Here is a 21,661-nt window from a genome sequence, read left to right on the forward strand (position 1 = left end):
TTCTTGAGATAACACTCTTATCTCCTATATTTCGTGTCCCGGGAGGGTTCCGTGGTATTTCTCTTCCCCCACTGAAGCCTCCGTCTCCACAAATATCTGTCGCTAAGGTCCTTATCGTGTATTCTTGCCACGATAAGAGGCTCCGTGTTTTTCTGTCTCTGATACAACTGTTCTTCACAATCTATATCGTGGTTCTTATTTTCGTCTTTTTTATTCAAAATGGCCGTCTTTTTTCTATTTCTCAGAAATGTTCTTCTTCCAATCGAAATTTTTAAAATAAAAATTCTAGAACATTCTGACCCTCCGTCGCAACACTTTTTTGTTCATAAGGCCTTTAGTCACTTTTTTTTCTGTCGCGGGAAGGTTATGCTGTGTCATCTGGCAGAATGGCACATACTCCCCGGACAAGTCTCCATCAATGTCCCTATTGATCGCATAACACCGGGTTATCGTCAAGTAGTTATCCAGTTTTCAGTAACCAATCTTACAAATTGCATAAGAAATTGAAATTTATCTACTCCAACTCAACTCACTACGTGTTCACAAATGGCATCGTACTACATCTCACTGCCTTTCAACATTTTCACAAAATTTGCACCATGAGGAGGGTCCTAGATAAAATTTCTTTTCTGACTACTTACGTCATCTCGCCATAAAACTTCTTTTCGCCTCTGATTAAAAAGTGGGACGTGGCACGGCCACGCACCCGTTAAAATTAACTTAACTTCACTCACCAAGTATAATCAGTCATTTATGCGGTCCTTTCCATATTAAAACTAAAAAACTCTGTGGCTAGGAAAGTTATTGAGTTACCCACCCTTCTCGAGCGAGTTTACTCAAACTTACCATGTCACCACACAGTGAATTTGTGTCTTACACAGGTTAAAAACTTCAGTCGTGAATAAATAGGTAAATATACTCACCTATGTTCCTTATATACATACATAGATAGTAGTAACTAAAATCAACAATTTCAACAATTTTAACAATTGCAACATTTTCAAAGTTTGGTCTGACCAAACTAGATCAAAACAAAAAGTTTAACAAGTTCAATAATCAAAACTTGGTTGATTTGTTCAAGTTTTAGCACACAAATACAATCAAGTTTTTCTCTCCTTCTCTTCTTTTCTTTGGTCATCTTCACTCCATCATTTCTCCATCCTGATGTTCAGCGTCACTGTCTTCCAGAACTTTCTCTAACATGTCCAGAGAGTTGCGGGCCGTGCCCCAACCCTCCTGTTCCAACAGCCTCGGTTTGCAACAAGGTAGCAAGTCCACATTCACTTTCTGCTCCCGGTTCCTGCAAAAGCTGTTGTGAAGACATAGGCTCACTTTTCGTTCTAGGTCAGCTCTTAAGACCTCTTTCTTCTCATCTTCAGTAACACAAGGCGTTCCAGCTACCCGCTTCACCGCTGTGGTGACCGCGTTTCTGTGCGTCAAGAATGCTCGTTTATAGGCTCCTGGTCCTATATCTAGCTGGAAAGATTGATAGGCTTCCGTGTTCCTTGACATGTGACGCTTCGCGCGTTCATACATCCAAGATGTCATCACTGCACGGAACCAAGGCATCAATCTTTGCCTTGACCATATTCTTTCAATGGCTTTAGGTATTCTCAGGACCTTGCAGGTGGTTCTGAAAAGATCCAATTCACGACTCATTTTAACGTTGCTCAACTGTTCAGGAGTCGGCACGGCCGTCTCCTGCTCACTTGTGTCCGCGTTAGCCTCCAACCATCTCACTGCTAGCATGGCGCTAACCACCACGATTGACACTTGTTGATTCTGATCGGGCAACCCCGTGGAGTACAACTCCTCCACGTCCCAGACTAGGATCAGATTCCCGCGTTTAGGGTACCACAACGTCTGCGCCAAGCAGTGGCAAGGATACTCCCCATGGGTTCTCACTATGTTCCTTCGGGTCCGATACCCTGAGGCTCCCAGCAACGGTTCCACTTCCATCAGGATTCTATGTAAATCGTCTTTCTCTTCTATGGTGGGGAATTCAGTGGGTAACGCTCCACTCGCTTTCTGTTTCTGGAACTCACTCACGTTGCCTTCGTTCAGTCTCATGAACTCTTCACCCACAACGTCTTGCAACTCGCCTTCGGATCTCTTCGGGACTGCCCGAAAGATCTTTGCCAACAAGTCATATGACCTCTCTGACATTCTGGCCAACCTCACGCACTTTGGCACAGAGAAAAGTTGGTCAACCAACACTTGTTGCGTCCTCGCATCCATCACCACCATGTGCGTAGGATACTTGCTATTACAATACGGCGCTGAGCTTGAACCCACCATATATTTTGAACCAGTAGGTCTGTGATAGGCTTCACTATCCTTCAGATTCATTTCATTCTCTAGGGCTTCTCGCCAGCCTCCAATCTTTTGCTCTGGCTGTAATGCTCCAGGGAATATTTCCACGCTGAGGGACGTCACTAGCTCATGGGCACGCTCCAAGCGCTCGAGCGATTCTATCGAACTCGTCATGCTGCAAAATCCCAAGGCTGTGATCAGGTTTACGTCCGTCACCCCATGGCAGTCTGCGACCAACTCCATGGCACTCTTATCTGACATGCTCAATCTTCCGTACAATCGTGCCAGTTGTCGATGCTGCTCGCTTAGCGTAATTAGGCAGTGTCCCAGGTTACAAACATGTCCTTCCATCCCACTGTGTTGAGCCAAGCATGTGCCTTGCTTCAACCAATTACTCGATGTACCTTCCTCGGACAGCTCCGTGGACGGGTTGCTCTTCTTCTTCGTCAATCTCATGGCCAGCAGGTGATGTATCATGGCCAGATCATGTGAACTCGCATCATCATCCCGTTCTAACATGACATCCGCGGTCATGTCCCAGATTAAGCCTGCGTTAGGATGGGGACACCAGGAAGGTTTCATGAGTTCCCACATCACTACTAGACTGGTTTTCAAGGGACCGTCCCAAGAACCACAATCAAAACTCACTTGCCCTTTTAGCTCGGGAATCGAGGGCTCGACTACTCGTTCTTCCAAAATAATTCCAAGCTTGGGTTGTTCCACCATCAACATTCCAATTTCCTTAATCCGTTCAACCCAGAAGTTGAGCACTGTGACTTGCTCGTAGTCGAAGTATGCTTCCCTGGCTTCTTCGTTCACGAAGGGATTATACGCCATCCCCGGTATGCCAGACACGTATTGGAACGACTTCAGTTTCCCTAGTGTTGCAAACTCCTTTTGTCCTCTGGCCGCTTCAATCAAGTCTCTGCTCACTCTCAATTCTTTGTTGGAGTATCTTCTCACCTCTTCCAACTTGCGATAGCTTTCCATATCATTCGACTCCTTGCTTGGCACGGTCAATGGCATCGACTCCTTGCTTGGCACGGTCAATGGCATGTCCTGATATAGCTCTAGGAGTGCCCTAAGGAAGTTCCTTTCGCAATCAACTCCCTTTTGCCGAACGATCTTTATACATTCTCCCAACACAGGAGTGGGGATGCGATCCACCACGAACCTGACAAAGCAAAGGGCATCCTTTCGCTTAGCCCATGCTATCGCTGAATCGTCTTTTGAGATCAATGCTCGCAGAGCTTCCATCAATTCTAGCTCCTGTTCTCGTGATTTCGAGTCATTACTGGCTTCATACTCCGCCTTTTTGATGCCCATCAAGCACCAAGCCAGTCGTACTTGCAGATCAGTTCTCACGCAAGGATGAGCCAGGTATGCTGCCACAGTCGCAGATGCATTCATCGTCTCATCGAAGTATTTCTGGAGGGCCGCCCTCCAAGAAATCTCTAGCAGTTTTTCCAATCCAATTTCGTTCGCTTCTGATGACATTACTGTGCCATACTCTTTTCGATTGAAGTTAGAGTTCTCCGTAAGCCCCTTCAAATATTCTTGCATGGCTCTCTTCTCGCTCCAAGCCATCAGGTGCCCTCTCGCGGAGTTCCTCGCTTTCAACATCTCCACATAACCCCCTGCCGGATCTCCCATGTGGACCGATTCCGGCACAGTTATTCGACTGTACTCGACCACGTCGAGTTGTCCTTCCAGTTTCAACTTGGCCATGTTGATCCGCGAGGGCCTATAATCTTCAAGTGCTCCAGATCCACATTGACTGATGACTTCCATTTCTAACTTAGTGTCTGCCAGGGTTTGCGCCGTCTTCTTCGATCTAGTGGCGGTCACGGTCAGACCTGCCAAGAGCATAGGGGGTATCAGATTCTCTTTTTCTCCCCCTGTCAGCGTTGCGCTATCTCCTTGCCCGCTCTCGCCTGAACGACCTGCGCTCGTTAAAGAGGTCACCACTGCGCTGGCTCTCGACTTCACCACTCTCGGGTTCATGGCTCGACTTCCTGTTTTCCCTTTTAGTCGCTTCAGCCCTTTCCTGGCTCGTCTGACAGGTAATTTCTTTGTAACATGCTGATCATCGGCACTGTCTTCTGTTACTGACTCGGTCAGAACATCCGACTCCATGGAGCTCACTATTTTCTCCAGGACCTCACGCATGATGGGTTGGTTCAATCCCACCTTCATTATAGACTGCGTCCCATATCGCCTTATCACGTCCCAAGATTTCTCCATGAAGTTTACTCGGCTCCAGATTGCTCCTGTCTTGCCTTCCAACTCCATTTGATATCTTTCCCATTCTTCTTCTGGTAATGTGCTGAGGAACGATATCTTCATTGACTCTTCGATTTTCCTCCTCCTTGGTGATTCATAAAGCAGTTTCTGCGGATCCCTGCTTCGGCACTCTCTAGCCTGGCTTATTGGGTCTATCGGAGATAGATCGGCCGACGCCTCCTTTGTGGGAGACATGAAGGACGATGGTGCCATTAGACTTCACTGAACCGGTATTCTAGCAAGTCCCTTTCCAACGCTCCTAGATCGGTCTCTCCCGGTTTCTCCGTCTTACTTCCGGTCCCGTCATCGTTATCGTCCTGATCCATCAATTCATCGTCGCCCGCATCAGGTTTCGGTCTAGGTCCCGAGGGTCCTTGTCGCGCGTCTGTGCCCGAATCCGGCCGAGCCGGTACGGCCATGTCTCCTGCATGATAAAACAATTCATCATCGACCAGGAACTCTACCAACTCCTCGCCATGTGGGGCCAGGTCCTCTATCGTTATATATGAGCCTCCTCTGCTCTCCCTTGCCACCTCCAGCATCACCACTTTCGCTTCTCCTGACCACTTCAGTCTCGATAAGTCATCCGCGGAAGAATATACTTCGTTCCACGTTTCAGCCGAGACCTCTGGTCTCCTGGAGGGTAGTGCTTTGATCTTTTTCCTGCTCCAGGCATCGGGGAATGAGAAGTCGAACGTATGCGCGGCAGCAACGTTCCAGCTGATGAAGCGCGGCTCCATCCCTCCACTCCACTTCAGCATTCTCTTCTCTGCGTCACGAGCTGCTCCAATATGAGGGGCAGTGATGGGAGATGTGACTCCCAACAACATCCTCCTTATCGGTGGATATCGATGGCATTGGTCCGGCAGCGGCCTGGACCCAGGAAGCCATGTTTGTTGATTCTCTTTCGCATGGGCATAGGCTCCCGGCAATTGAGGTACTCCCACAGCCTCTCCTGTATCCTTCACCACTGGTCTCAAATTCCAGAGTTTTGGGTTAAACTGGATGTGGGACAGATCCTCACGGCCCATTCTGCATTTGAAGTGGTTGTTGAAGTCCATCAACACCCAGCCTGGCTCTGCTATTCTTCCAAACAGCCTATCGTCGCTAGCCAGCTTCCTCAGTTCACTCTGTTCTACCCAATTCAGCACGGAACAATCCACTACTGAGACCAGGTTGACGTACAACACTGAATTCCTGTACGCTTTAACTTGCACATCCGGGAACGCAAAAGACATCACCGGTCCATACACCACTGTGACAAATTCCCTCAGTCCGTCGACCAGAGCCAACGGATCAATCCGCATCATGACAGCTAAGTCTGTTAGTAAGGGCATGCCACAATACTGCTTACATTCGCCTGCGTTCGTCGCCACCTTGTCCTCTCCTGTGACGCTTCTGTTCTGTTGCAAGAGGTATTGAAGCAGGAGAGTCCTCCAGTCTTTCATCTTCTTGAGCGAGGCGGTTTCCAACTGTGCATTGAACTCACGACTGGGTCCCTGTAGTTGTTCAGGGTAACGTAATAGCACAAGCAAATCTCCCAGTCGACCATAGGTCATGGCAATCAGAGTCAGGAGTCCGTCCAATCTCAAATCTGCCAACGCTTGGGTAAAGAGGTTCGCCGGTCCTTTCACAAAGTTTTCATGATCAAATGTCACGTATAAGGCTAGCACCAGGCCAATCGACAACTTCCTGATGTCTTTGACGAAGCTCGCGATCAGGTTCCTAGATGCCTTCGGATAGCACGTCGATAGGAAAGATGGCGTCCATCCCACTCCCATTCCACCCAAGATAGCATCTGATCGTTCATACTGTGCCTTCGTGGCCAGCACGTCAGCTTGGAACTTGTCCAACGACATCGTGTTTACGTCTTGCATCAGTTTCAACATCTTGCCTCCAGCCAACTCCCGGGCATTAAGTAGATTCTTCAGATACGCGTGTATCTCTTTAATTATTGCCGGCGCATGCTCAAACGCGTCCTCACCCAAGGTGCACAGCCTCGGTGACAGATACAACCATATGTTGTTGTGTGGCTTCGTACGCAAAGCTATTGCCATGAGGTCCTCCTCTGCTGACGTCATATTCTTTCTGATCATCCTTCCCTGCTCATTCTCTGCATGATCCATCTGTCTGAACCAGAGATCATCAGCCACCTGTTGTACTAACAGATGATCGTCACCTACCCCTGGTCTTAGCTTCAGTAATCTTGCGAAGTTGGACAGCTCCAACCCCAGAACTTCATCTAGCACCAACCGAGTTGTGCTACAATCTCTGAGCCCCTGTATGGCATTCGAGATGTCAGCCCAAACGGCGGGAAGCTCAGATCGGGACGGATAGTAATTGTCCGGGTCCACCACTCTGTTTGGGGCAGGAATTATCACGTTAAATATCCCCTCTGCTATCGTCGTGACCATTGTGTACACAAATTGAAGGGGTTCAGGCAACGCAGCGTAGCCTGGTGACAATACGAAGATCACCTTCACCACATTCATGGTGAAACGTTGTCTTGCTGCTGCCTCTACCTCGGCCATCGCCGAGAGCAGTGTCATTATCGCCTCCCCTATAACTTCGTTACTCGGGATCGATCCATCCGTCAGACGTGACAATAAGCCTCTGCTTTGTAGATGATCATTTGAGCCTGCAACCACTATTACCTGCGGCTCCATGCTGACCACTCTCCGTACACTTATCATCATGCCTATCGCCTGTCCCCAGTCCAGTTTAGGCGCCGTTAAGAAAATCACATCGGGCCAGAATAGAGAACGGGGCGTGTAGAGATAATCGGAGCCGGCCACAACCAGATATTTGGCAGCCTTCATGTCCAAGGGGTCATAAGCTGCAAAAAGGCCATCGCCTATTGGGGCCTTCAGGTTCCCGTTTCTCTTATCGTCTCCAACCACTGTTGTAGTTCGTAGGTAATCCCTCGAATACTCGCCCGGCGTCTGACCGGGTGGTTTAGCGAATTGTCTGTACATCTGGTGATGTTTGTTATTGGGCTTGTTCTCCGTCTGGAACTTGCCCTTGCGCACAGGTGGTGTCCTTTCCCGGGTCCTATCTCGAACGTCGGTGAGCGACCGGGTGTTTAAAGGTCCAAAGGTATTGTCATGAGGTAATCCATCCAGGTCTACATGTCGGAGTGAGGTCGAGGAGCTGAATTTCTCCTGCTCTGCTAGCAGCCAATCCACACCCGGTATCCGATAAAGTCGCGACACTGTGGGACTTTCACCGCCAGTCATTCTCATCGCATCCTCCCGACACGTCAAGGTATTCATATTCAACTTCGCCGACATGTCCGTCTTATACTGACCCCAATGACTAGGATCTGATCTATTCCAAAGCAGCCTGCTGCCTGATTTGATCCCCTCCGCTGGCACGGTACTTGTAGACGGTCCTGCTGTCGAAGCAGGATTTGTCGTGGCAGGCGAATCGTTCCTCCTAGACGCGGTCTGGGAGTTATTCCTGTTGTTCTGTTCCACCGATCTGCCGAGTCGGCTTCCAATCGATTGCTGCCTGGGAGGAGGAGCAGTCCCCAGCCTGTCTCTCACGTTCGAGCTCGGAGCGACGGTTGCGGCTCCAACCGTCTCCGTTGCCAAGGGCCCTAGACGGTTGGCGAGGGATTCGGGCACGGTTGCCCTTATTCTACTCCCTCCGGTCGAATTGGTCCGAGCCAAAGAACCGGTCGCCCTCGACTCTTGCTCCGCTTCCCTCAATTGCGTCTGAAACACATCATTAATCCAATGCCTCCCTCGTTGGGTATTGAAGTGCACTCCATCTTTAGTGAGCGCGATGTGGTCAGTCATGCGCAGCAAATTTTCGAGATCCAGGAGTCGCAACTCGCCAGGGTTGTTTCTCTCCAGACTGCGGGTCATTTCATTCCACCGCGTCACGTTGCCATTCATGAAATCTGCAGCTATGGTGCCCACCAAAGGATTTGGTGGTATCGTGCACAGGATCACGAGTTTGGGTCTGTACCTTTCTTTCAATTCATTCAAGAGACACACCAATAGAGGTTCCCACTTGTTCTCCGGAGTCACGGGGGCTCTCGAGACGTCATTGGTCCCCAGCATTATTATTAATGTATCCAAATGATCCTCGCTCTGGAACTCCATCATTTTGATGACTTGAGCCACTGAGGCTCCTCCAAAGGACAGAATTGTAGTATGACCATAGACGAAGATCTCATTCAGATCTCTCACCAAACTGTCTCCAATGATCAAATGGCGACTCCCTGGGGGAATTACTTGGTCGTTCGTGGCGGGGTTCCAGCTCATGTCATTCAGGCAGGCTCGAGGATGCTCGGCTGGCACTTGCGTGAACTGATGACGTGCCATCAGATTCTTCCTGATGTCTACCACGCGAGACTTCTCAAAGACTCCACCAGGCGCAGAACACGCTATCGTGCGGGTTGCTCGCTCCGAGCTATTTGATGAATGATCACGACGCTGGGAAGGAACGATCCTAGCCAGTGTCCGCTCAGTGCCTCTGTTGATCTCATCCATCGCGGCTCTGGCCACTTGGTTAAATGATTCCTGAAATTGAGGAGCTAGATAGGTGTCAGAAGGGTCTGGTATCGTAAACCTCTGACTCGAAGCAGACGGTCGTGTCTGCTGAGGAGCCTCGGGCCCCCTTGATGCACGCAAATCCAGAACCTCAGGTCCTCTCGATGCGCACAGCTCCTGCGCTGTTGTCCTGGGGCGTGTGTCGTTAGATCCCTCCGAGGACCTCATGCTCGCCAGGACTTCCGGTGACACTTGGCTCACCTTCGCCATATACAGCTCCTTCAGGTGCTTTATCTCATCCTCCTTGTAGGCCACCTGCAGATCTTCAAATTTCTTTTTCCATTCGTCTCTCTCCCGAGCTATGGCCCTGTACTCCTGAAGTTTGGCACACAGCTCACTCTGATCACTCTCCTTCTTCTCCAGTGTCTCAATCGTCTCCGACGTCTGGATCTCTATCTCGCTCACTTTCACTCTCTTTAGGGGAGGAGCAGCTGTTGGAGAGTCGACAGAGTGTGACGGGCCTGGCCCATCACGTTGTCTCTTCGCTCCAATGAGTGGCTGCGCAGGTTGGACGGGCAAGGGCATCTCACCTAGCCGGTGGTCCCTTTGCTCACCTAGTCCTGGCTCACGAGCCAGGTCGTGGCCAGACATCTCTCCGCGCCTCCATCTCATCAATCGGTTTCGGCCTCTCTCGGCGGTCCCGGACTCACCGAAGGCCAACATCAACACGACTTCTGTAGGGCGATTCCCTCGACCCTCTCTTCCCAGTGCATTGAGGAGTGCGACCACAAACATCGCCAACCCCGGGTCTTCTCGTGTAAAATCACAATCGATCAGCCGCTGATAGATCTCGTCTAGAGTCGCTCCTAGACTCGCTGAGAGGAATTCCATGAGTTCGTTCGTGTCACCCATTTCTTTTCGTGTTGATTCTTGTTGTCGTGTCGTGTAATTTCTTTCTGTCTCCTCTGATTCAGTGTTCAGTAAACAATTTTCGATCAATCAAGATCTAAAAAACAGGTCGCGACTTAGAACCATCATTTTTGGATGCAACATCAATCAATTCTTTAAAACTCTCCATTGAAATTCTCTTCACAATTCTGATTTAAAATTTAGCACCAAGGTGGATCGTCCACCTTTATCTTTGTCAGAGTAGCACGAATAAGCGCTGTCACCTTGATGACACAAACATAAAACATATCATAACAATAACATAACATAAACACATAAACATCACACACCTATACTATCATATAAAAACCTAATACCTAATACTGTACCTAAAACCTAACCTAAAACTTGACTCTAATTCTTATCGAGCAACTTAATAAAAACCACTTATCGCCGAGCGCAATTCTTAGCATATGCTCAGATAGTATTTTTTATGTAAGTAAACCTCTATGTCAGTCTCTGAAAATATCACATGCACAAGAGCGTACAACTCTCTCGGGTGTAGCTTCCCTCTATTGGGATTATAAACTGGCAACGAGAGAGAGGTCACACCTCTCTCAACCAGGAAATCCCTAAGTCGAGTCAAGGCCAATACCAAGCTCTCCGGATTCACGTGTTGCCTATCAGTAGCTTTCGTAACCAAAAAACACAAATATTTCCCTGGTATCTGTGATGCAACAGGGGGCAACGCTATCATTCCTCCTACACCCGGCCTCTGTTTCCACAAAAACTCGATATTCTTGTACTCTCTTTTAAAGTCGGCCGCTAGTGCTGTTTTGAAGCTTACGTCCGCAGTTATCGCTATGGCGCACGTGCGTTCCGTGAGTATGAAATCGCTGTCCGTTATAACGATATTGTTCGAATAGTGGTTCGGGAGATCAAAATACGATTCAAAGATTCGTCCAAAAGGTGGTTTCTTAGCATTCTCGCCCTCTGTCTCTAGTTCTCCGGTTTCCCTTGCCGATTTCAATTTTTTTATTATGAGATTTTCGGTGTGGGTGAGTCCTACCCCCACTCCCCGGACAAAAATATCCATCGACGTCCCCGTCGATCGCCCAAAGTCTAGGAGACCGAGGTTGGATTGTGGAACACGTAGAGGACCATCTGGGGCGACCCAGTTGGACTCGGTATTGTCATGACTGATGTATTTGACGCCGTCTCTATCGACGTCCTGAATCGTCAGGGTCGTCTCTTTTGGATCTGTCGGCAGATCGTGGAGCCATTCGAGCACGCGCAAGTTTGTTAGTTCTTGCTCATGAGTCTGTTCCGCTTCTGGTTCGAACTCCACTTCCGGTTCTGATCGATCGTCGATCCAATCTTGATCCATATCGTTCACAAGGTCGATTTCCCCTAGCATCGCCACTTCGTCAGTCCCACCAGCGAGTCTATGACATCACTCACTACTATCCTGTCTACAACGAAGTCCTCGCCATACGGATTGTATTTCTTCTGGTTTTTTCCTTTCTTGCTTTGGCGTGTTTCCATGGTGAGAGGAAAGTCAGGCTGTATTCCTTTGTCAATTTCGGTTTGTTCCGGGTAATCCCAGTCTTCTTCGGCATAGGGTAGAGTTTCATCGTCCACCTCTACTCGCTCAGTCAACTCGAGATCCAGTGGTAGATCGCAATCGTCCACCACCTCGTTCCCGTCGTTCTTGTCGCGAGTACCCCTCTCATTCACTTCACAAGCAGGATCCACAATTAAATAGTCTCCCTCTTGCATGTCCGCTGGGATGCACCAATCCTCTGACGAGGCATTGTGCGGTTTGATATTCTCGTAATGAGCCGCTCTTCCAGTGCTCAGCCGATAAAAACGACCTCCTTGATGCACCTCTGTTATCTGAAATGGACCACGCCATTTCTTTAATAGTTTCTTGGTTCCTTTTGGTGGAACCACTTCCTGGAACACCCAGACGTAATCGCCAACTGAGTAGGCTTTTGTGCATCGGCTGTTCTTTTATCAAACCTCCTTTTTTGTCTAATTTGCGCCTGTTGCGTATTCCTCCTGCATAAGTCATTAAGGTCCTGCTGTCTTCTAATAACGTCCCGCACGTACGTTTGCGGTGCTGTCCTCTTCCCTTCATATTCAGGGTAGAAGAACGTTAATGGGAGTGCTTTTTCGTGACCCGTCAGCATCATATGTGGACTTATTCCCGTGGTGGAATGCTCCGTGCTGTTGTAAGCACCCATCACTTGCGGCAAGTGCTTGTCCCAGTCATCCATGTAGCGTGAGCAGTAGACTCTCAACATGGATACCAGTGTGCGATTCTGCCTCTCGACTAGGCCATTCGTTTGCGGGTGATAAGTGGTCGAGTGGGCCTGAGCTACCTGCGACCTTTTCATTAACTCTTTTGTGAGATCACCTACGAATGCTTTGCCATTGTCCGATTGGAACGTGATGGGGCAGCCATGCCTTGCTATCCACACGTTTATCAAATGATCGCATGTTTCTTCTGCCGATGCTGTCATGCAGGGTGCTGCCTCCGCATACTTCGTAAAATGGTCGATCATTACCAGCACCTGATTATAGCCCGTTGCTGTCATGCAGATTTTCTGATGATCAATTTGCACCACTTCGTTGAAACCTGACGATTCTATTGACTGTAGGGGGAACCTTAGTTTCCTGGGATCCTTTGCCTGTTGACAAGACAGGCATGCGGCTATCCATTTCTCACAAGCCTTCTTCAGTCCCGGCCATTCGAATCGTTTTTGTATCCTGTTATACACTTTGTCCACGCCTTGATGTCCCATCTGATCATGTGAGCGAAAGAGCAATTCGGTCTGGTACAACTGTGGTAACACTATTGAATTGTATTTATAAAGGACCTTGTCCTCCTCCTTGCGCTTACAGGCTACGATTCCGTCCTTATTCAGGTACAACAAGTCTTTCCTCTTCAGGTAAAATTGCTTCAGGATTTTGTAGCTGTCTTCTTCCAAGTCTCCCTTGTCAGGTGCTCCATTCTCGATCCATCTTTTCAGACTGCTCGTCATTCTATCATTTCGTTGAGCCCTCAGGAGATCCGACAGCCTGTACCTGGCTTTCAAATACGTCTTCACCACGTTCATTTGCCCACTCATTATCTCCGGAGCATGAGCATCGTCCATCAACTTGACACACCATATCTTTTTCAAAGGCGTCGCTTCTTGCACAGATGGTTCCAGATTGGTACGGACGACCGTACCATGTGGCAGCAATCTGGTTGGGCGTTTCGAAACCGCTATCAGCTCGAGCTCGTCTGCGGCATTATCTACCACAGTGCCCTCTTCATCTGAGGTATATCTGTCCCTGTCTGGATCCTGATGTGTTTCTCGGTCCAGCCCACGTTGCTTCCAGTCTACCAATAAGGAGTGGATTTCGATCTCTGACACATCGGAATTGGAAGTTGTTTCAGACGTGTTGTCCCAGGACTGGGGTCTCGAGTCACCACTTGAGTCGACTGATTCCTCAACATCATATTCCAAGTTGTCTGAGATGTTTCTTGACTCCCCGGACAAAACTCTGTCCATCGGTCGTCTAGTCAACCTCTCCCGGACAAGTCGTCCTGCACGGGCTCAAAGGTGTCTGACTCATCAGAGGAGACGTCCTTGACTGGCTCGAAGGTGTCAGACTCCCCGGACATTGTCTCGTCCATGGACGAACAATCTGGGCTTGGCTCGTATTCCTCTTTTGCATCCGTGAAGTGCACTCTCCTCGTGAAGCTAGATTTCGACCTGATCCTGACTTCCTCAGTAGCTTGGTTTTGATTCGATGTTCCATATTCAGTGAACGAAGTTCTCAACAATACTTCTTTCGCCATCGAGGTCACCAGTTGGTTGACGATCGACCTGCAATCCCGTTCAACGCCTCGGCTGCGAATGGACACTGGCCTCTTCTCTGTTCTCTCGGTGACAGTCAACCTCTGCATGGTCTCCATCCATTCACGATCATGCCTATTCACTTCCCTATCCAACAAGTCACGGAGTTTTCCCATGACGTCCGGCGCCACGTTCACCGTCTTATTCAATAAAGCGATGCTGTTTATACCCAGCCTGGTCAGTTCTTGCTGTACCAAGTTGGATCGGACTAGCAGGTCCAACGGAACGGGTTCGCCTCTGGCTAAAAGCTTTATCTCCGCGGCCGTCTCCACTGGAAGGTCAGGGTGTCCAGGTATAGGATGTCCTGATTTGTCTAACCACCTAGTAAGTGGCAGCTTATCGTAGGTTTCTTTGTCCAGAAAGGAAAACCCGTCTTTGATCTCTGATTGGTTAGCCTGCTTCTCCTCGAGGCGCTCATAAAATTCTGTCTTTTTACTGAGGCTATCTGCGTTCTGGTGCTTGTCACGGGTACGGTGCTCTATGATCATGTGGTATCCATCCAGGCGCACAATCCAACGACCAATATAGCTTTGGTCCATCGAATAGGTTTTCAGCCAGGCAAGGGCACGATTATCCACACGTAACTTGAAGGGAGCACTCCCCAAGTAGGCCCTGTATTTTTCCACGAAAGTGATCACCGCAAACATCTCCGCTTTTGGTGCGCCGTACTTCATTTCAGTATCACTCAGGACTTTACTCCCGTAGGCTATCGGACGAAGAACCGTTCTCCCGTTCCACTCCTGCTCCTGGTGAAGTATGCCCGATATCGCAACCACTGATGCATCCGTGTCCAGCACGAACATTCCCTTCTCTGTTGGCATGCCGAGGACCGGTGCCTCGCAAAGTTCACGCTTGATGTTTTCAAATGAAACTTGTGCCTCATCAGTCCAGGTGAACTTTTTGCCCTTGTTTCTCATCAGCCTCTGCATGGGGTATATCTTGTCAGCATACCCCTTGATGAACTCTCGATAATAATTTGCGAATCCCAGAAAACTCATCAGCTGTGTATCTGTTTTAGGTGCCTTCCAGGTCAGCACCGCTTCAACCGCTTCGGGATCTGGTCTCACTCCATGTTTGTCAACCAGGCGGCCCAGATACTTTATGGAATCCCTGAGGATTTCACACTTAGAGGGTTTGCATTTCAGACCCGCCTGCTTCATGCAAGAAAACACCTCCTCCAACCTCTCTATGTGGTCTTCTAAGGTTGGTGTTGCAATCACGACATCATCGACATAACACATAATGAGATTCCCGTATTTCTTAGTGACGCTCGTGAGTGCCTGGGCCATCAGTCGCTGGAATGTGGCCGTCGCGTTGCACAATCCGAATGGCATCCTCTTCCACTGGAACAGTCCCAGCTCACACGCGAAACCTGTTTTCTCTCGATCTTGCTTTCTGAGTGGCACTTGCCAGAATGCGGAGCCCAAATCCAACGTCGTGAAGAACTTAGCGTCTCCCAGCTTGGATAGGCTCTCATCGATGCGGGGAATCGGGTATTCGTCCTTTATAGTCACTGCGTTCAGATAACGGAAATCACAACAAAATCTGAGTTGTCCCCCTTTCTTTTTCGCCATGACCACGCCACAAGCCCATGGGGACTTCGACGGCTCAATCATGTCGTACTCCATTAACATTTCAATTTCCTTCCTACACGCTTCTGACTTGTTTGGGGTCATTCTTCTCGCCCCTTCCCTATGAGGTACCGAGCCCTCTTCTATCTCAATCTCGTGCTCTACAAAATTGCAACAACCTATATCGGCCTTATGCTTTGAAAAAACGTCTCCGTTCCGATCTAGCACCGCCCTGAGCGAATCTAGTTCCTTGTCAGATATTTTACCCTTCAGATGTTCTATCTCAGGTAGGACAGGCCTATTCGCTGCTAACTCTGCTTCCGTCGGCCTCTCAGGAAAGTTGGAACAACTAGACAGCCCATCATCTGTTTCCGACTTCATTGAAAACAATTTCCTAGAAGATTTCAATTCAATTACTCTTTTCATTATACATTCTTGGTTCGCAAGTAATGGACATTTAGTTACATCAAACTTCTTCAAGTTCTCCGCACTCAGAAAGTCTGTGTTCAGAGGCAAAGCGTAGCCAAGTTTCTTTCCCCTCTGTATTGTCACTGTTGTTGCTTCTGTGTTCAATAACACACTCACACACAGTCCGCTCTGAGTGAGTGAGAAGCTTCTTCCTAAAATAGCCGAGCTTTTACTGTTTGGATTTGGTACCAGACACACCTGTCTGTCATTGCTGAGTTCATTCAAGTTCCTCATCCTAAACATCGCTACTACGGCTTGGTTCGGTTTTAATCTAACTTTTCGATCCAGAAAAATCGGCACCTTGGCCTGATTAATTAAGATCTTATTAAGGGGTCTTTTCTCATACTTTCTTTCAGGATCCTTGATCCTAATCAATCCGTCATTGAGATCAATCGTGACGTCAAAGTTGCGAACGAAATCCCTTCCTAGGATGAACTGGTCGGATTCATCCAAATTCTCTACTACTAGGAAGCTCATCCAAAGATGTCTTCCTCCGAGCTGCAGTGAGATGATCGGGGTTCGTCCGGCGACATAGATCGCTCCCTGATTGGCAGCTGCCAACCTGATGTTTGTCGGTATGAGATCCGACTTTCGAAACCCATGTTGGTCCAAGTTTTGACTGGCATGACACTAACCACTGCTCCCGTGTCTAGCAGCCCCTTTACTGAAAGTTGTCTGCCTTGCACGTCCAGAACGTGTGCGGCCAGATCGGCCTCGCAACCAATATGCACCGCATCTTGTTCGAGCATCGCGTTGTGTCCGATTCGTCTGACCTTCAGCTCCTCTTGACCAATGTATATCCGGCCAACCTGATCGTTCGCATCAGTTATGTGAGCTTTCGTGTAGATATTGATGCCATCCACATTCATCAGAATCGGGTAAGGGCCATAGACATCGATATAATGTCCGTCCACTTTCATCAGCCTCGGACCTCCCGTTGTGAGCAGCGCTCGCACTGCCCTGGAGTCCAGTTTGGGATCCTTCTCCTTCAGGTAGTCGGCATAGATGTCCAGGTGGATTAGTGTAATCTCGGATGGTTCACTCAAGTTCTTGACCACCTGGTGCCCTGCGACTGAGATGATGGACATTATTTTGTTCCCCGCCTTCGTCATGCCGAAAGTCTTGCCAGATATAACGTTCAGTTTTAGTCCCTGTTTCTTGGGCTCCTCTTTGTCTTCTACTTTTGTCGCTTTACCGAGGACATTAAGACTCTCCCAAAGATCTGTGCTTTCCAGCTCCGACCTTACCCATTGCTCCACTTCTTTCGTGGCAAGGTCCTGTTTGACATTCTGCAGCGCTGTCCTTGCCGCCAGGCCGTAATCCACCTTGAGTGGACTAGACGACTCTGCTTCGAGGTTCGAGGCTACCACCTCGTCAGGCCATGTCTTAACCTTTTTGGTCGCAAAGGTGCTCGGTGTCGTTTCCTTTCTCCGAGATTCAGCCTCGTTCATCAGACGTGCTCGACTGGCCTTGACACCCGAAAGCGCCTCTTCGTGGCGGGGATGTTTCGCGTCCGCTACTGCGTCCCAAAATTGAGTACAATCCGACTTGAAGTGTCCCTCCAAATTACAGAAGAAACACCTCGGACCATATTTCATGATGAGCCCCCTGACGTACTCCTCATGATCCTCGTCGGTCGCGTCGGCGTCCTCAAGAAAGTGGCCTATGGCCTTCATGTTCTGTTTGTATGCAGAACACGCAGAAACGTGATGGTCCATCGAACCACAATTCGCGCACGACCTCCTCTTGTCCATGTCATCGCGAGGTTTGTACCAACTGGAATTCGCACCAGTGTTTGTCCCGCTATAGTTGCCATAATTGCTGTAACGGTTTTGCGCCCTCGGTTTTATGAGTAAATACTCGCGTGACTTCATACGCAAGTCGTCGGGCGTGGGTACCTGGTCAAGCGACAGGGTGAAGTGAGTGGCCAACATCGTCTTCAACTCCTCACTCCTTACTCCATCCATGAACTTCGAAGCGATCGCCAAGTTTCGTTCGGATATTCTCTCATCCGGGTTGCTCCTCCTCCTGAGCAGTTCAAGGTCGTCCAAGAGTTTATCTATTGATTCTTCATCTCTCTGTCGCCTCTTCTCGAACTTCACCATGGCCTGGTGCCCTTGTACTCCAGAGCCGAAACGATTAAGCAGGATGTCGAATATCTTGCGAGCGCTGTCTCTCTCATTGGCTCTTTTCGCCATTACACAATTTAATGCAGTACCCTCCAGGTTGCTTGTCAGCGCGCTGCACTCTTGTTTCTTGGAGAGATTCTCTTCCTCAAAGAGTAACTTCATCACCTCTATCCAAGTATCAATGCAGCCGTCTGACTCGTCTTTATATGACTTCGGCTTTTTCAGTGTTCTTCTTGACCTCTCTCCTCTCTCGGTTGACTTCGAGAGCTTGGTGATGAATGTTTCAAGAGATCTGTTCAGGGCTCAAACATCGAGGCATACATCGTTGTGTCTTGTGAGACTGTAGTCAGATCTGGTACTGAACTGACTTGTGGCACGGTTGGCAATCTTGTCTCCGGGGTGGCATCTGTCACCGGTGGTACTGGATTCGTCCAGCCAGGCCCCTGCGGGGCTGCCCTCGGCCGCTCCTTGTTTCTATGTTCGTAGTTCGTTCTCGAGCTTTGCTGGGCTCTGGCACTGTTGCCCGTACCATCTGCAACATTCGCATGGCGTGAGCGCTCCCTTGAGTTGGAATGCTCCTGCCAACTACTCCCATTCAGAATCGCGTCAAGCTTCCGCATCATCAAGTCAGATTTGGCGTCCAACCTCTTTTCCAGGCTAGTCATCGTTTGGGCGTAGGTGTTATCATGATCATTCAGTAATCGCTCGATCTCTCTTGTCATCCTTGCCTCTCTTTCCTCTGACTCTATCTTTGCCTGTGCCAGGCTCTCGGCCAGGCATTGATCGGTGTTGCGAATCAATTGAGCCTGATCAAACCTCGCCTGCGACTTCACGTGCGTTAGCTCATCTTTCAAACTCTCTCTACCACGGTGAGCTCTCTCGTCAACTTGATCTATCTTCTTAGTCATGTCCCGCCTCAATTCATCCAGGCCATTCATCACACCAGCGAACATATCACTTATGTCACCAGCTGCCCCCAGTGACGGGTTTAGCCCCAGAGAAGATGAGGTCAGCTGCGGCGGTAGCCTAGTACTCGATGACGCACCGTCCTTTTGCTTGTGTATTGACGTCATTAGTCTGTCAAACGTTGATGATGCTCCCATCGTTATCCCATCTGACATGGGCCTGGTCGGCGAGACTGATGACGCCTTCCTGCTCTTCTCGTTCCTTGGGCACGGTGTGAAGTTCACATCCGGATGGGATGTCTCCGGGTAGTCATAACTGGAAGTTAAACCAACAGTTGGTAGTGACGCCATGCGCTCGTCGTACAAAGACCTCCAACTCTTCTTGGCCTTCGAACCCGGTTGTTCTTCACTCGGGCTTATAGTCGACATCATCGCGTTGTTGCTCTGCTTGGCCAGAGATGAGTGGGTACTAGCCGAATGTGAGTATTCTCCCCTCCAACTGTGACTCTTGGTCTCCGATTTGGACATTCCCTTGAATAAGACTTCTTCTCGCGGCTCGACCTCGGAACGCTCCGAGGTCTCCTCTGTCCTCTCGACATCCTCTCGTTCGAGGACCTCGTCTGGCTCAAAGTCGGGTCGAATGAGCGTTCGCTCCCCTTCGTCAAAGGGATCCACCAGCGTTTCGCTCGCAGGCTCGGCCTCGGCGCTCCGCCCTTGATTGCCATCAAGGTTTTTCTCGCTCCTTAGTTTCATTTCGATCACTGAAAGATCAGGTTGTCCTTTAACCGATTCGTCTTCAGCAAACGCGTCGGAAGCGCTGCTAAACGAGGTTTGGCTACGCCTAGTTCTAAATTTCCGCGTGCTTCCCTTGCTCAGCCTGGGAATTTTAGTAGTCGATCCTAACGAGTCCCTGCGCTGCATAGTTTTTTACAAAATGAAAGTTTTAGTTAAATCACTTAACGCTGCCTACTCGATTCCGTCAGTATCAAAATGTCTCTTAGATCTCTCACGACTAAACTAGTGACTCAGCTAAAGTTACACACAGGGCCTACCCAGTATTGATATAATGCTAACTCAACCCGGTTGTATAATATAACAGTAACACTAAGTTTCCACAAGATATAATCGGTACACAAAACACAATCGATAATCAGATAAGAATATCCTACAGGTGACAGCGACCTTTTGTCAGTATCAATTTATTGCCACACAATTTATCAAGTCACTGCTTTGTTAAAATTAAACAATCTTCGATAAAAAGCAGTGATGATTCAGAAATAGATAAATTAAACTTAGTCTTAAAGAAAAAGACTTCCCCCAATCGGAACGATCCGAAAGAACGAAGCCCAGGACACAGTCTTCTCAAGTGGGTGTGTATTTGCCTAATACACCCACCGAGGTCTTCTTTTGGGTGTCCTGCGATTGCCCGAGCTGTCCTACTAAGTAGCTCAAGGCAACCTCTTGGTCGAAAATTCGTCAAGTCTATGAAAAAGCTCTCCCACACTCGGACTGCTCCAAGTGCACGAGAGTAGGGAACAATTCTTCTTCTCAAGTGGGTGTGTATTTGCTTAATACACCCACCGAGGTCTTCCTTTATTTGTTCCCGGATTGCCCGAACTTTCCTATTAAGTAGCTCAAGGCAACCACTCAACCAAAATCACAATAAAAAAAAATTTTGTTCGGGTACTACTAATACACCCAATATAGAATCCAAAGTTGATCACGAATTTCCGGGTCAGAATGGGTTCTTATGATCCTGATAAGCACGCCTAATATCCTAATATGATCCTAATTAAATGGATATTTTCCGTTTCCCAAATTGCCACAGAAGGTTTACTCAAGTCTCTTACAAGGAGGGTCGCTAGAAGGTTTAAGACACTCCGGAGGGTTACCTCGAAGGGTACCTCAATCACTCAAGTTACTTAGGAGGGTATCTTAATCACCCAAGTTACTTCGGAGGGTCCCCCTAAATTTACTAAGGAGGGTCAATAAGATGCTTAATACGCTCCGGAGGGTCACTTCGGAGGGTACCTCCAAAATTTTCCAAATTTTCCGATCTCACTTGGAAGGTTCTCCTACTAGCTTCAAAAAGCGTCAAAATAAGCTAAGGGTTCTAGGGGGAGCTGTTTCAACTTCTTAGGGTGATTTCGTGGAAATTTTCCACTAAGGAGGGTTGTTAAAGGGTTTAGCTGACTCCGGAGGGTCACTTCGGAGGGTGCCCCCAAAATCAAGAAAAAGGGTTAAATCACCGCAGTAAAGCCTCTGAAAGCGGTCTACCTGACTTAAAACTAGGTTGGCTGACACGGTCAACCTTCCCAGTTGAATAAAAAGATGTTTTGATAAAATTTTCTGCCGCTCGGAGGGTTGCCCGTTACTTGGACCCTCCAAACCAACAAATTCTAAAAAATTTTTTCTTTTCCGAAATAATCAACCCAAAAACGGTTGAGATTCGGAGAAGTGGTCAAAAACGTCGACTTATGGTACCAAAATTATCCCGATCGGATAACTAGTCTTTGAGAAATCGCCAAAAACGCGTTCGTCAAAATGGCCTTTTTTCACCACCTATATAGGTTCTGAAAGACTTTTTCCGCAATTCCGGTCGAAAGTGCCTAAAAATACTTAAAATGAGCGTAGCAGCCCTGTACGGCACTGGAATACTACAAAAAACCGGACCAAAATTGGTTTAGAAACAAA

The sequence above is a fragment of the Symsagittifera roscoffensis genome, chromosome 5, assembly GCF_963678635.1.
Source record: "Symsagittifera roscoffensis chromosome 5, txSymRosc1.1, whole genome shotgun sequence".
Lineage (NCBI taxonomy): Eukaryota > Metazoa > Xenacoelomorpha > Acoela > Convolutidae > Symsagittifera > Symsagittifera roscoffensis.